The 15,970-nt window shown below is 35.4% G+C and overlaps 1 protein-coding gene across 4 annotated transcripts in view; it reads left to right on the forward strand.

Annotated features, from left to right (window-relative positions):
- Nucleotides 1-15,970, forward strand: part of CNTN5 (contactin 5) — a 611,453-nt gene that overhangs the window by 30,434 nt on the left and 565,049 nt on the right. Inside the window, exon 2 of one of the 4 annotated variants that reach the window (XM_063148898.1) lies at nt 14,989-15,089. The exons of the other annotated variants lie outside the window; for them this stretch is intronic. The gene's annotated coding sequence lies outside the window, so the exon portion shown is untranslated. The remainder of the gene's footprint in view (nt 1-14,988; nt 15,090-15,970) is intronic. 4 annotated transcript variants of the gene reach the window in all.

The following is a 15,970-nucleotide window of genomic DNA, read 5'->3' on the forward strand; positions in this document are numbered from 1 at the left end:
AAGTAGAACAAATTTGAAAATGCTGCCTTTGTAGATTTCTTTGAATCACATGGACTTGTTCATCCATCGTGATGAATTACAAAGTCTCAAACAGAAACATGGCTATACAGACCAATAAAGATATGGGTGGATATTTTAAATGTATTTTAGAAAGATTATTTTTCTTTTTTAATTTTAAATTTTCTTTTTAGGAATGCCACATGATTTCACCCTACTTCATTCTTCTCAAATAGATGAGATTTTACACTTCTAAATTTAGTTTAAACTATAACCAAACACAATCTATTGCAGTCAGAATCAGGATAGTATGTTTACTTGCTTACTTCTGCACCATCTCTAGGCATAAACATCAATTTTACTCTGCACATAATTGACCTTTCTTAAGGAATAGGCACTGGAACAAAACATAGACTCTTCTATAGTAAAGGTAAAAATATTAGATTTGGTTACACCTGGCATAATCAATGAGACATGGGAGTGACCTTCTGCATTTTAAGTAAGTGATATAAAAAATAAATACATTCTTTTCTCAATACCTTCTAAGGAAGCAGCAGTCTTTCAAAGATTTAGTACAAGAACCCCTGTGCCTTACACTTGCAAATGCTATCCATGATGATAAAGTAATACAAAATTGAGGGCAAGACAAGTCCTGAACTGAAAGGTTGTTTAGTTCTGGCCCTTTATTGCATGTGATCAAAATGTAAAGCTCAAGTGATAAGCAGATGGATTAAAAACTCATTGGTCTACTGAAAATAGCATTGATTTCTCACCATAGCACTTCTGTTTTTTCCAACACTTGTAAGAAAGATAAGCTATTTATTTTTGTCTTTTTGCAAATATCCAATAGGTTCCCTGCTACATGCATATTAAATATCTCTGTTATACAGCTATGTATGAACAGAAGGAAATCTAACAAAAGAAGACATGTACACTGTGGATGACTTTATCTAAGGTGCTTTTCCTAGACTTGTCTCACAAAAATTTCTAGAGCATCATTGGCCTCACTTTAAGGCAATTACTGAAGCCCAAATTAGACGGATTGTGTTCTAAAAAGGCTGGTTTTCTTCTCTTCTTTAAAAAGGGAGCCTAGGGCTAGCTGCAAGGATATAAATTAATGGAAATGGATGTGGGCAGTTAGGTGAGAAGAATATCCACCTTACTTAGGTGGAGCTCCTGTTAAAATATTTTTTTATATATAAATACTCATTATTGTAAATTAGAATAACTCTATTGACCAGAATAAAGCCAGATAGTTGGCTATACAAGGAAGAGAATCTATTATTTTTATCCAGAAAGACAGAAATTTTGACAATCTTGAGATGACCACAAACAAACAAGTTTAAAGAAATGGGTAATGTGACACATTTTATCATATACTCTTTAAAAAAAACCAGAAATTTGAATTATTAGGAAGTAGAAGTATACACACTAAGAGTAGGAATGAACTGACACAGAGCTAAGCTTTTGACCAAGCTGTTCTCTGTGGGATCTCAGCACCTCAGGATGAAGGTGCAGAGTGACCGAGACCACCCTTGGGGGGCTCGGGAGTCCTGGAATGTTGCCAGAAGTGTCTGGTGGCAGGACTTTGATCCTACACAGGAGATGACACCTGTATGAGGACTGGGAGGATTTTACTGGGTGAATGGTGAAGGGATAAGTTAATTAAGGTGTAGAACACAGGGTTTAGGATTTCTGTACAGGGGGGTCTAAAGAAGTAAGATGGAGGAATTGGGGCGTGTCCTGTCCTTCTTCTTCTTCTTCTTGGCCTCCATCTTCTGTGGTGATGGTGGCACTTTGGGATTGGTCTTTACTAGAAGTGCACCGGCTAATAAGGGTAGAAGGCATTGGGGAAAAATTATAAATATTGTATACGTAACTTCGGGTATAAAGATAAGAGACCGCCCCGGGGGCTTGCAGTGTGCTCATGGCTGACTTGCTGAGCAGACCTCTGTCGGGCTGAAAGAAAATCCTTTAGATAAACAATTAATAAACACCAAGACCGAGACAAGATCAGAAGTCTCTCCTCGTCCTTTGAAGCGCCGGGCTGTCCAAGGCCACCCTGGGCCTTTCCAGGTCACCTAAACAGCCGAGAAACCGACAAGTGGCATCCCTGAGCTATCTCCGGTCATAAATCAGCCAAAAGCAACAGAGAAACCGACAGTTCTCCTTTTGACCTCACCAGAAGACTGTGGTAGAAAAGGAAAGGAAATTATTTCCATTGTGTCCACTAGAACTGATCCCCTCATTTCCATGCAGAGTGAACACTGCCCTCCTCAGAGAGCAAACTCACAACTCTCTGCAGACTAAAAACCCTAGCCATGCTTCTGTCTCTTTAAAAGGTGTCTGAAACTTTTTTTCACTGCCATGACATCATCATCTGCAACAGAGAGGTTTTTTTGTCATTTGCCTCCTTCTACCAGAGCAGTTTATGTTGTAGTGCCTTGGGAGTAAAAGCTTTGCCTCCCTAATCTTAGCACACTCTAATTTATCCTTTGAGGTGGTGGTCCCTATAAAGCTAAAACCTATATTGAACTAGAGTTAAAAAATTATTGTCCTCTGAAAATATTGAGGACTAAAGAAATTATTTGAGTGCAAACCTGAAATGATTAACCATATCAAAATACAAGAAAAAAAAAGTTACTTTAAAAAATCAGAATTTCAGCACATTCTATTTTTCATTCAACCTTAATAGAAAATATTATAGCCTAATCTTTTAGAATGTGTTTTATTAAACATGAGGTTTGAAACAAGAAAAATTTCTGAACCAAGACAACAAAATATTATCAATAAAATTATAAAAAATGTTCTTTTGGGACAGTTAGTTTTTAAAATTAATTTTCCAAGGCATTTTATTTATGTGTTGGGACAAAGGTGGGCTTTCTTTTTTTCATTATATAAGTGTTTTTCAGAAAACAAATAATTAAATGAAATATTAAATGGGAAAAGTATTTAAATAGTTGATCATAGCAGGATTACTTAGGATATCACTGGATATTGATATTGAATTGATATTATTTTTGATATGACCTTTTGCTATATCATCTTGTCTATCTTGCGATGAGGTCTTACCCCAAGATTTCCTTTCTATGAATGTCTTCATGAACTTTTATCTGTGAAAGTGACAGAAACACCACTTTTTCCCTCTTATTCTAGTTAAACCTTTTCTTCAGGAGAAACACTTCCAGATTCTCCTACACCAAAAATATTATCATAGACAAATTACAATTCAAAACGATGATTCTTGGTAATGTCATTCTGAAGTGTGCACACCCCAAAACTATCTGCTTTATGTAGATATTCCTTCAGGTATTTGTAGCTGCCCTCTCACCATTCTGAGTTATGAACAATTCAAATTTTTATCAGCATCCCTGGTAATATATCTATAAACTGAAGAGATTTGTTTTGATTTATCTTAAACTTTTTCTAAAATCCTTCTTTCTTTGTAGCAATTAAGCAATCTCTAAACTACGTATATTTAGTTACATTTAATTGCATTTATGCATATATATTGATAATAAAGTGAAGAAAATTAGGGTTGACTTTACCAGATGGTGCAGCCTTTACAAAGATATTTGTACAACATTCTTAAAATTATGTGTATATTTTAAAATGCTAATATACATTCTCTACAGACCAGGAAAATAATCTGTATTTAACTACCCATCTCCTCTGAAACAAGTTTTCAGTGAATGATCTGCAAGTTTTCAATACCTGTTGATACAATTGGAAAGAAATACACTAAATTTTCCTAGGGACTGTGCAGCGAGGTGTGGCCTTAAAGTCAGGTGTCCAGCGGGCAGGAGGGCGGCCAACACCCAACTGCAAATGTGTGTGCATCCCTTGGCGTCAGAAGGCTTCAGGCTGTGCTCACAGGGGACGGAATCGCTGCTGGCCGACAAGAGTAAAGAGTCCGGATGCTCACTGGGAACTTGTCAGATTTATTGTCCAGGGAGTGACAGACACCCAGGCGCTGAATCTAACATGTCTGCCAGCGAGTGATCTCGAACAAAGGGTGCAACAGGGTTATAAAGGGGAGGAGCGATCTCAGGGAGGGGTTTACAAAGGACCAATAGGGGAAGGTAGGGGAGTGGACTTAGGATAACTGACATGAGGAAAAACCCAATAGAAACAATGTAAAGGAGGGGCCCCGGAGCCACAGCCGATCAAGTCTCCCTAAGCACAGAAGATTCTGGCAAACTAGGAGGAGTGGGGAGTGATTGACAGGGCGCAGGGAGGAGAACAAATTCACATATAAGGAAACACAGGGGAGGGGAAATCATATAACAGAGAGGATTGACATAAACTGAGGCAGGAGTAACCAAGGTAACCAAATGACAGACAATACCATGGCGGGAGTTGCTATGGGAACATAATAACTGACAAAGCTAAGGCGGGAAAAACTGTGAGGGCAGAACCATTACAGAAAATGGGGGAGCAACACAGAAAATGGGGGAGCAATTAAACAAACTAACAGAACACACTACAACAGGACTGTTGAAGTTTTAATGAGTCGGGCAGCATGAAAACACCAAAACATTAAGATCTGCCATGAGGAAAATAATGCTACCATTTATTTTTTACTTAACACAACCTAGCATTTTAATATTTTATATACTTGCTGTAAATAAACTTAAAGCTTTTCTTTATTCCACATCTATCTGGGTTAGACAGCAGGAGAAACTGAGCAAATGCTATAATCCCAGTGTGGTGTGACAGATACACTTCAAGGCTATTCCTAAAATCCTAGAATTGTTGGAATTCAGCCAGTTCACTGCTCCATCAATTGCTGATAGATATTCTGTCATTGTCATACCTTATCTCACCATGCTCAATGCTGTTGAGCTCTCAGAAACATATTTCAGCAGTAAACGATTCAGCAAGCAGAGAGAAATGCAGAAAGCTTTTTATATGCTTGGAGCTGGGCATTAGATATGCAGGAAAGCTGATATGGTTTTTTCTCTGGTAGCACTTGAACTTAACTCCCCATTTCTGCACAGTCCTCTTCTAGTGTGTATGCTGAGAGACAAAAGATCTGACCATACCCTTAACTTTGTTGCAAATCACTGATGAATTTTGTCTGGATTGTACCTGTCCCAGAAGTAGAGGACGTGTTTACAGCAGCACTTCAATTCAAAAAAAGAGTGCATATTTTAACTGAAGCTCCTCATCATTCCCCTTCTCTCTGCTTCGAGTAACACCCCAGAGCAGGCGTGGAGAATATGAAGGGGTTCCTGTTGGAGGAACTACACTTGTATTTCAGTAGCACACTTAAGGCAGTGTAGCAGTTGGTAGGCATTCATGAATACAAATTTTCTTACATAGGTAGAAACCTTGTTTGTTAGAAGCTCTTAACATTTTTCTCAAGCTGTGATTTGTCATGTAGAGGGCAGTGCAAGAGCTGCACCAAATACGAGTAAGTGACACTGCTGCTGCCTGGTAGCCTAGCTCTGTTTTCTTTGCTGATATATTTGTTTCCACTAAAAGCCAAAAAAAAAAGCTCCAAAAATTTCAAGTCTTTGCCAGTCTCAACAATTCAATTATTGTATTTCTGAAAACAAGCATCTTCACCAGTTATTTTAAAGACATTGGTATTGTGTTTTCTTTGGGTCCTAATCCTTGACTGTTTGTAATCTCACTTATTAGTGACTTAAGATCATGTAAATTAATTCAAGAATAGCACAATGTTTTATTTTGTCAAATCCTTTGCATTATTTTACACTTAAAAGAATCACAGAAACCATGCTGTGAACTCAATCACATAATGAGTTTCATGAAAGCTCTACCAAGACCGGTGGCATTTGGAATTTTTATATAATGGAAGAATGGGATGTTTTCATACAAGGTGAAGTTCTTAGCAGACTTCTCTGCAATTTGTTTCTACTGTGAGACTTTTGAATTTTTTTTCCTTTTCACTTCAATAAAGTCAATTATTCTGGTTTAGTATCAGGCTACATTATAGTAGTAGTCTGTAATCTATATAATATTGTATACATATAGTTGCAAAAAAGGTCAAATATTGCTGTAAAGGCTGAAATGCAACTAAGCAATAAAAATTAAATGTATTTGTTAACCTACCAAAGTTGGTCTGTATTTGTTAAGATGTGAATAATGAAATGCTTCTGCTGGAATTAAATTGCAAATGAGATGATATGCCAAAGTCAATAATACAGATTTTATTTAACAATGAATCTTATGGAGAGAGAGAGAAAGAAATATAAAAGATAGAGGAGAGGAAATGAAAGATAAAGCAGAAGATACACACGGTCTATGGATACAGCAGTGTCCTTTTTGTCTTTCTTCACCCTGGGCTTCTCGATTATGGGGCTCCTGAAGTCATTGAAAATTTTTCCCTACTTATACATTTTAGCCAACAAAGCTGATTTCAACACAGTTGCTGAGTTAACTGTCCTCATGACTCTTAAATTCTACATTCTTTGTGTCCATTATCAGCAATACCTTCTTCTCCCCCAGGTTTGTTCCCCTCCCCCTAGGTCTGAGATAACATCCAGACAATAGTGCCAGGTTTATCTTATCTCCAGTGTGGGGCTTACCCACAGAGCCATACTGCAGGGGGGATGTAGTTCTGCGATGGGCTGGTGGCCACAGATGCCCTCTGTCCCATAATTTAGGGTTATCTCTCTTTGACTGTGATATGTGTATGAGCAGTTTCCTCCTTACATAGTTTGCCAGTGGGAATTTTTGTCTGGATCATTACCAGGATGTGCCAGACCTCAGCTCTACTGGGCCTGGAATTAACACCATTCTGTTCCTTCATTGTGTACTTATCTCATGGCAAAGTCCTTCCGTGGCCTAAACAATGTTTGAGACAGGCTGAAGCGCTCTCTAAGTCCTTACTGTACTTTAATAACAAAACTGAAAAGCTTAAATGATTCTTTTAAACTTTCCTCAGATTAAAATTTTGTCTAGTCAAAGTTAGTCAGTTTCATTTTTAACAGATTTGACTTTGATACAAAGCTGTTTCACCAAGGATTTTTCAACAAACTGTATTTGAGAGCAAAGCTAACAACATTGAGAAAGTTTTTTCTAATTGATGACATATAATTGAATTAATTAATTTACCTGCAAAAAACTCCTACATTTTTAACATAACCATGGAAATTCTGCAAGATATGTTACCTTGACTATTTCTTCATTCTAGAGTACATCAGGAATAACTTTATACATTATTATGGAATCTCAAGGTATTGGGTGGTTAGCTAACAAATGACACAATGGAGGAGTGTTTCTTCATCCTCATTTTTAAGAACTAATTTAGCTATCTGATAGTAATACAGATATCTTGTAAACTAAGACAAAGATCTATTTTCCATGCACAGTTGCAGTGCAACCAGCTGTGCATTTTAGAAGCTCAAGAAGACTTTTATCCTCTAATAGATTTCCTTACCTGTATAAACATTTATCTTTTGTGTTATTTTCTTGTAGTATTTTCTCTGTATTCTCAAAAGAGAGCTATTTTTTTCACTCTATTTTGCAGATTCATTTATTCTTATTTTTTTACAGATGTTTCAACTAAGAATTGAGTGATACCTTAGCAGTTACAGAGCTACTTACTTACTTTTCTTTCTTACAAACTTACTTTTGTTTCATACTCAGGAGACCTGAAGATGAGTGTCAGTAGTTTTTATTGTATGAAACTGGATTTTACTCAGCTTAGAGCAGCTGTTGGGTACCTAAAGGTATTTGTTAACATTTTTAGAGAGACAAAGATGGAGACTTTGCTGCAGTTTGCACTTTTGTAAATCGTATATTTGAACTTAACAAAGGGTATGGAATTGTAATAAATGTTCCATTACACGATGCACTGTGGACATGATCCATATACCACTGAAGCTAGAAGGAGATTTGTAATTGATTTAATTGGAAACTGGAGCTGTTCTTATCAGTCATCCATTAGTAGGAGAATCGTACAAGCTTTTAGATAACAATGCTGATACATTTGATGCTGAAGTGTTCTGCATGTTAATGAAAATTTGCTGATAGTGCCATGTCTGTAAATAGTTTTTTGTATCTTTTTATTTATATATAGAGGACTATGTTTCTGAAACTTCCAAACCTTCCCTTTGTGCTGCCAGTCTGAAGAAATAAGGTCCAGTAGTTTTATATAAATTCCTGCATTCATTGGGATTTACACAGTAGCCTGTTCTGAGGGTCTTAACTCCTACAAGAAGTGCATGTTGATTGGATAGACAACCTCCTTTGTTTTTTGGTTGAAAGGAGAGAATCAATTTCTGATGGCACCTTGGCTCTGGTATCACATGGCACCAGTGCTGATAGATTCAGTAGCAGTCCAATCTGCCCTTTGTTAGACTAGTTGTATGTGTGCAAATGCAAAGACAACACATTGGATTTTCCAGGTTCCAGGAAAATCAGAATCGCTACTAAACAGAGTTTTAGCTGTACAGTATACAGATAGAAAACAGCACCAAATTCTTATGCCATCAACAATAAATACCAATGACTGAATCACAAATAAGAAAAGTGTGATGCCACCTACTACTTTTTTAGTGCTTTGATAATATTAATGAATGGACTTGAAACTTCTGTATTCCTATTGAATGGAAGAACAAATAACTATCCTGTCAAGAAAATTAGAGAAAATAAATCCCTCTGCAGAACACAATTTTCTCAATCTCTTTCGTGTTTTGTATGAAGTATAACACTTCAGAATTAACTGTGAAACAACAAACACACCAGTGTAAACTGATGGGAATCCTAGTTCAACAAAAGGTACTGCTATAATAAAGAGAATTTCTTCTTTCATGGCACAGATCTCAGAACATGTTGCTCTTCTCCTTAATAAATGAGAGAAAAATGTCATCAAGGAAAGTGATGTATTTTGAAGGAGTTTTATTGGTATTATTTTGAGATAGAAAGGTACAGTCCCATAAGATACTGGGCATTTCCAGAAATAAGTAAAAAAAGTATTCAGTGGAAGCAAATATTTGCAATGTGACATAGTATCCCTGCATGTTCTTATATTAAAAAAATAAAAACTTTAAGCTCATAGGAAGGTAGGAAAGGGCCTCAGGAGGTCATCTATTTTAACTTCCATTTAGATATATATATATATATATATATATATGTTTCAAGATCATAACTGTCACACATTATTATCAGTTTCTGGATAAGTAATAAATAAATAAATAAATAAAGTAATAAATAAATGAAGTAATTAATAAGTCTGTTGACCCCATATGGTAAGAAGAATCTTCCCTAAGAAGATCTGTCATAGCCAGGATCACTTGAATATATTAGGGGCTTGGAGTACATGATCACTTGTGGGTTTTTATGCTGCACTGAGAAGAAAAATATTTGAATATTTCATTTAGATTTGGAATCAGAGAAAAATCAGAACACGACTGTAAATTGAAATAATCTGACCATATTTTCTTCTAGGTTGTCAAAATAAAACCAACCTAAAAAGTAAAATTTATTTAGGAAAAGCCAAACAGTTTGGTGCAACTTTAATTCTCTTAGAAAACTCTCCTCAAAAGAGAAGGGGAATCAGGAAATATAGAAGAGGTAAAAATTCCAGATATACTCTAAAAGAATCATAGAATCATAAAATAGTTTGATTTGGAAGAGATCTTGACGATCATCTAGCTTCAACCCCACTGCCATGGGCGGTGAACCTTCCACTAGGCCAGATTACCCAAAGCCCCATCCAGCCGGGCCTTGAACACTTCCAGGGATGGGGATATGGAACTGTTTACAGATTACCAGCGATTATTACACTTCTCCTGGATCAGGGGTGTCTATTTCAAAGGCAAGGAGATGTTTCCAACCAAATGCAAGTAATTTGAGAATCCTTGCCCTTTAGTGAAAATATTTGCAATTAAACTTTGTTAGCTTTCTCAATTTTCTCTCATTCCCCAGCAAACACAATTCCCTTCACTATTCAAAATTATGTAGCTGCTATGGGTTATGTCAATGTTAACCTTCATTATACATTTTCAGTTATGGGTTTTCATGAATGGAACTGAAAACAAAAAAGGGAGAAAATCTCTGAGCAAGTGTGATAAAAGCCTTGTTATTAAATTGTTCCTTCTCATTCTGGTGAAGTCACAGTTTATTGTATTTTTCTCTTTCCGTATTAAACTCTGTATCTGTACTCTTTAATGGCATTTTACAGAAGACAGGTTTTAATTTCTAAAATTCTAACCTGCACTGAAGAAATTTTAAATGAGACTTTCTATTTTTTCTTCCTTTCTTTTTTCCTCATGAGTATGTCTTCATGGTCATGATCTGGAATATTAAAGCTGTGTGACTGTAGGCTGTAGCACTACTGACATTTATTATGAATTTTCAACAAGGAAATGCAGGTGAAACAATGCCATTTTTTACATGCCAGTCCTTTTGACATATGTCTTACAACCACAGATTAGCACCTGTAAAATATTCAGGCAGAATTACCTGCGTTTTGTGCACCTATGAGCACAGATCTTACAACCCTACATTTTCACGAGTTAAAAAGCTTTTAGCAATTGTGATGGATTAGAAATCTTGGGCTTTTGTAAATTCTGTTACAGATAACTAATCTGTCTCTGATGGATGTTGACAATATATTCACATCTGATTAACTGATATATTTCTTGAGTTACAGTTGTTTATTAAAATAGTTTTATTTAAAGAGAAATGAAGCTATTTCTGAAAGGAGACAAACTTCTATCTATGACCTTTAGCAGTAAAAATCATGGTGAAAGGAATTCAATATGTGTTACATTTTAGTTTTATTTCTCAGGTTAATTAAACTTGGAAAAAGTTGATCATAAACTAGTTGCTTTTCTGTTGTCCTGAAAATATAAGGTGGCTTTTTTGTGATTATGTTAAAGAACTGGAATTAAAATAAAATATCATAGTGGTTCCCTGAATTCACTGAACTTTTAACTCCAAAAAATCTGCTCTCAATTTCTGCCTTTTTCTATATCTGAAAATAATTCCAAGATTCACTCTTGATCTCCGGTATATAAGGAAAGGCCATTCCGTAATATCAGTGAATTAATTCTGCAGTTAATAACAGCATCAGTCTAAATTAAAAATATTTTTAAAGTAGGAATGACAGTAAGAAATGCACTGAAGATTTTAATTCCATTTTAAATGAATCTGGTTATGCTAAATGTCACAAAATGGTGCTAGAAGAGAAAGACTTGCTACCTACCAAAAATAACCCTCAACCAACAAAATAAAAAAAACTAACAGAAACTAATGGCTGGAAAACTGAAACTTATCTGATAAAAGTAAAATAAAACATTTTTCTTTTTCTTCTGTGTACTGTGTTGTCTCAGAATCTGCCTCACATAAGGAGTTCAGGACTGTCTTCAGAAGCAAGGAGCATATTTCTGTAGTAGCAGTTACTGCTATGAGTAAAAAACTGACTGTGGTAACTAGTGTCCTCACTACAGCTGTTCTGGAGAATTTTACTTTGTAACAAATGCAGGGCAGGCATGTGTAACTACCATTCTAAGCCTCCTCACCTGTAGCAAAAGCATCTGCTTGATGCAAATGTCTTTGGATAAGATAAAGTCCTCAGCCTGTATAAAGCAAGAGGTCAGGTGGTGGTAAAATTGCTTTTTGGCTCTGAAAACTGGAAATCTCACATTAACAACTCGTGTGCACAAAAATCAGACTACTCAGGGTAAGCTACTGTCATGCTGAAGTGTTTGCAGAATCAAGACATAGATGATAATTGACAAGGATAATGTCTTCACTGTAGCCAAAGATGTTTAAAATACTGTTCATCATCACTGTAATTATAATATCTATAAAGGGAAATGCCAGAAAAACATGGAAAGTTATATTTGAGTCATCACTTGGTGAATTGGTTAAGAAAAGCAGACTAATGTGAAAATAATTTATATATCTGCAGATATTAAGTGATTGTATAATCTCTTCCACCTTGAGATATCCCTGTAAAGTAAATCTCACTTTAATATCTCCACTAATTTTCAGTTTAGTTCTGTTTTCATATATAAAGTAGGTATGTAATGTGTTTCAGGAATGCAATTACACTGACATACTACTATTGACATATAAATTTAAAATCCAGAGATGCAAGAGAACAACACAAGTATAGCTTGGAAAGACAGCTATGACCAGCAGATAACTGATTAGAAATATGAATATATTTTTATTTTCACCGTTTGAAGAAGGTAGCTAAAAGGTGTGAATAGAAATAGAATTAGAATTAGAATCAGAATCAGAATTAGGATTAATTAGAATTAGAATCAGAATTAGAATAGAGTACATAAGGAGCCTACAGCAGTCTACTACTTCAACTGTTTACAGGAAAAAATAAGAAAATTATAAATTATAAGGAGTAAGGACAGATATTTTTGAGGGTAAAAACATCAAAGTCATAGGAAGATTGCAATACTTGAATGTCAAATATGCATCTTATTAAATGCAAAATATACATCTATAAAATTTAAAGCACATAGAGGAAATCACACAATGGCAGTTCCTTAGTTTAGCAATAGTGATGCTAGCAATAATCTTACAAAGGTGTGCAAAGGAGTAGAGATAGATTTTATATTACCTTCCTTGTCTTCAGCTAAATACAACAGAACAAAATAAACATGTATTAAAAATGTCACTGGAAAAAATAAAAGCAAAATTTTATACCAGCTGTGACAAATATAGCTACAAAAGAGGTGCTGCAGAGAACAAAATGTGAGACTGGGTGGAGCAGAAATGTCAAAAATCTGAAGACTAAGAAACATTGTCAGAGTAGATATGGGATTTTCAGCAGGAAAGGAAAACAGTAGGATCCTGTTGTAAAATGTGCAAAGCAAAATAGGGGAACATATTAAAAACAATGGAGGAGGAGGTCAGAGAGAGGAAAGAAGAACAGATGATCACATTAAAGTTGAGGAAAGACAAATATTTCAGCAATGTAAAAACAAGAACAGAGATTAAAAAATATGTTAACAATGAATTATCTTTGTGTGGTCAAACACCAATCTGTATGTCAATCAGAAAACCTGAGTAAATTAGCTGAATGAGTAGTGCATAAGCACTCCTTTTATTTATCTAAATCTTCCAGGCATTAAATAAAGTTGTTTTCTTTTTTTCTAAACCTTCCTCATCTCTTGCCCAGAGAGCTCTTTATATAATTTTGGCTGGTTTAAAGCTATTGCTTGTAGAAGCCACATATATTCAGTGTTCCAGCTTTGCATCTGAATCTGTGCAATATGGAAAGTGGGTGAGCTTCTTGCAGGCTTAGTTAGGAGAGTGAGAGCAGAGAATCAAGCCAAAATTAGAGGTTTGGAGCACTTGCCCTGTAAGGAGAGGCTTGGAGGAAACGGAATTTTTCAGTCTGGAGCAGTGGTGCCTCAGGATAGACATAATAGTTCCTAAACAAACATCACTGATCATCGAGGAGATGAAGCTGGGCTCTTCTCAGCTGTGCAGGCCAGGAGGATAAAGGACAATGGACATAGACAGACGTGTGAGAGGCACTCTGAGCCTGTAAGGAGAACATTTTCCCCATGAGGGAAGCTGAGCAGTGGCACGGGTCGGCCAGTCAGGTATTGGTGTCTTTGTTCTTGCAGGTGTTTCAAAACAAAGCCCAGAGAAATCTCACCAGATCTCATGGGAGACCCTGTACTGAGCAAGAAGTCAGACTCCATCCAGGCTGGAGACCTTCAGAAGACCCTTTGGATCTGAATTATCTTGTACCATTAGTCTGTGATTAGACTACTGCCGGCAGTAACCAAGTAGCTGCTTGGAAAACTGCTGCCTCTCCCTCAGTGCAAGCTGAATGATGCTTGTTACCTGCTAATTTTAATGGCTAATTTCAAGATATCTAATAATTCTACAATTAAAAGGGAAAAAATACCAAATAATCTTTCATTCTTTTGGGTTTTTTGGGTTTTTTTTATTATTAAATAGGATAGTTCTTTCCCATTCCACTGTTCAGTGTATGTTTTTAAGCACGATAAATATGACTATTACAAGTAGTAAATATGGGTTCATTTAAATGACTTAAGGTCTTCTGAAAATAATGTAACTCTAAGACAGATAAAACTTCACCTGACTTTTTTAACTTAAGGATTTTTCTAAAAGGAACTCAGTAAATTTAACTTTCAGTGGTTTTGATGTGAAATTATTTATTTCTACACACGATATCTACTGGTTTAGTTTAATATATTAGACTGAAAAATTAATAACGTGATAAAAAGAATCCTGATATAAATTGGAGTGCATTGGTTTTGAAAAATAATTGGGACTGGATAAAAGCTATTGGAATTACCAAAAATATGCTGCTTTAAAGAAAAAATCTGTTCATTTCCTTGGAAATATGTTGTTTACCATACAAATGGTCTGATTTCAGTAGCAGGGATATGTGTTTATTGAAAGTATGTGAAGCATCTATTTCAGGCAAAAAATGATCCGCAAATATTTCGACTTTTAGTAAAAAGTTAACTAAAATGTTTAAACCTTAAAAAATTTACTACTTCAGTTAATTGAAATTCTGAAGTTGAATTGTATTCTGTTTTAAAATACAGCTTATGAGAAATAAAAATGTTGTGTGCAAATGTATGACTTTAACAGAAAGTTCAAAAATTTAAAAAAAAAAATTCAGTCATTGCAACATTCTTGTTCATTTCCATTTTTTGCTCATTGGTACGCAAATTTTCCTTAAAAAAAAGTATTCTGGATGCATATTTTAGTAGTTACAAAATATTTACATAATAGCAAATAGATAAATAAACTAAATAGGAATAATGAAATCAAAATAGAAGTTTTAGTTCCTTAAAGCAGTTGATTGTTTTCATGTATATTCTGAATTCTTGTCATATTAAATGAGGATTAAATTCTCTAAAGACTTTATTTGAACAGGTATAAACTATTAGAGTATCAAAAAAGATGGATTGATATCATTCCCAAAACAGATGATTCATAGGCCAACTGGCAAACCCCAGATCCTATAAACCAGATGTCTTTATTTTCCTTCTCATTTTCTAGTAACACAAAGAAGTTCTCTGGGGATATGTGATGTACAGCTTCAGATGGGAAAAGACAGAAGCTACTATACCTCCTGTGGAGGAATTCTCAAAGAATCACGGGTATGGCAATAAGCAAAAAGCTCATTTTTAATTATGGGGACATGGTTACTATTTAATGTACTCAGATTACTTTAACATATTCCAAAATTAGACTATTCCACAGGTGAAAGAAAAGGTGAATTATTCCTCCCTATTAGATTCCCTCATGGAATCGGAATGAACATCAGTGGTTGAGGCCATGATGCTTAAGATGTACAGATAATTCCAATAATTATAACTGGTTTTAAGGCACATAATGAAAGAAGATTCAGAGCACTGTTTGCAAAGAATTACTTGTTCTATAAAAAAGAAGCATTTATAATAAAAACTAGAAACAGCATGTTTATTGCTCCACCCTCACAGTATTATAATAACAGAAAGGCTTATAGTTCTTAAACATGAAATGGGAGCAGGATATAATATAGTTGTTGGCGTGGTGACATGTCCTGAAACATCAGCAAATGAGATTGGAATGCTTAGATCTGTGGATGAAGTCATGTGATAATTGCTGGAATAAAAGTGGGCAGTTCGGTATGGAAACACCAAGTCCAGATTTTCCAGGAATGTTGACGCTGCTGCAGTCAGTCAAATCCAGCTTGTAGGATACACTTCCTTCAAATTGTTCTGGATATTGATCTGTGACTGCAGTTCAAAAATTTCAAAGATACTGGTGTCATAGAATCATTGATTAGAATCAATAGAACAATTAGAACACTTCATGTTGGAAGAGCTTTTTTCAAAATATGTGATCCAAATCCAGATCAAAGCTCAGACATCTCCCCACTGTGCTGTGAAAAAAACTTGTTCCTCCTTTTCTTTTGTCAGCACTTTACATCTACTCTGTCCATGCACAGCTGCAAAGTGGGGAAAGAGCTTTTCCTTTTGTCACCAAAGTTTCAAGC

Source organism: Melospiza melodia, chromosome 2 (genome assembly GCF_035770615.1).
Source record: "Melospiza melodia melodia isolate bMelMel2 chromosome 2, bMelMel2.pri, whole genome shotgun sequence".
Lineage (NCBI taxonomy): Eukaryota > Metazoa > Chordata > Aves > Passeriformes > Passerellidae > Melospiza > Melospiza melodia.